This window comes from Solanum tuberosum, unplaced genomic scaffold (assembly GCF_000226075.1).
Source record: "Solanum tuberosum cultivar DM 1-3 516 R44 unplaced genomic scaffold, SolTub_3.0 scf00147, whole genome shotgun sequence".
Classification (NCBI taxonomy): Eukaryota; Viridiplantae; Streptophyta; class Magnoliopsida; order Solanales; family Solanaceae; genus Solanum; species Solanum tuberosum.
In genome coordinates this window covers 822,954-824,182 of record NW_006239070.1, presented here as the reverse complement: position 1 = coordinate 824,182, position 1,229 = coordinate 822,954, and positions in this window count along the sequence as shown.

Sequence of the window (1,229 nt, the reverse complement as noted above, 5' to 3'; positions counted from 1 at the left end):
TATTGGTACCACATAAAATAATGGTTTAGAAATGAGAGTTAGAAGGACTAACACTGCATTAAAGTACTTGTACAACGTGCATAGAATTTTGTTCATTAACTTTTGACTGCATTAAATTAGGTGTACAACGTGCAAAAAGAATTGTACATTAACTTTTAGAAATGACAATTACAAGGACTAACATTGCAATAAACTCTCTCTATAATAGAAATGATCTTTAATGACAATTAATTAACAAGAATAACTTTATTTTCGTCAAATATACATTTTTAGTGGCAATTAATATTCTTTTTTAATGTCATTAAAGTCTACAGTGACATTGAATTTAATGACAATTAACTACTCCCTCCGTCCACAATTGTTTGGCAGGTATACTAAAAATAGATGTCCAAAATTAATTGTCAATTTAAACAATCAAGAAATAATTAGTCACTTTTTTCCAATTCTACCCTTAATGATAGTGTAATTCAATTGAAAGGTTATGTGGACTTTTGGTATTCTTGGTATAATAAGGTTATATTAGTCAAATTACACCTTCTATTAAATTTTCCTTGAGAAGTGTGCATGACCTTACCCTGACAAACAATTGTGGACGGAGGGTGTAATACTGATAAAAAATTTAATAGGCGCTTCATAAGAATAATTTAGATAACTAATGGAAAGTGCATTGCTAAATGTAACGTAAGTATTAATGGAGAATGATTAAATGGAAGAAATTGTTAAGAAGAGCTATAGGCCCCACGATAGGCACATTCCCATATGATATGACATCATAGCCTTTTTTGGGCATTTTTAAGGTCCTTAAAGTAGGATGTATTAAAGAAAGATATAAAAAATGATTTAGAAATGAGAGTTAGAAAGACTAACACTGCATTAAAGTAGTTGTACAACGTGCATAGAATTTTGTACATTAACTTTTGACTGCATTAAATTAGTTGTACAACATGCAAAAAGAATTGTACATTAACTTTTACAAATGACAATTACAAGGACTAACATTGCAATTACTTCTAAAATATATAAGTGGGCCCCACCACCTTCCACTTCAATGCTACATATTATATATTAATTACTATACTATAAATCACTACTAATATCCAATATATTTATAAAATATAAAAGTGGGCCCCATCAGCTTCCACTTAAATACTACATATTATATATTAAATATTAATTATTAATTACTATACTATAAATGACTTAAATACTCCATATTATCTATTACAATA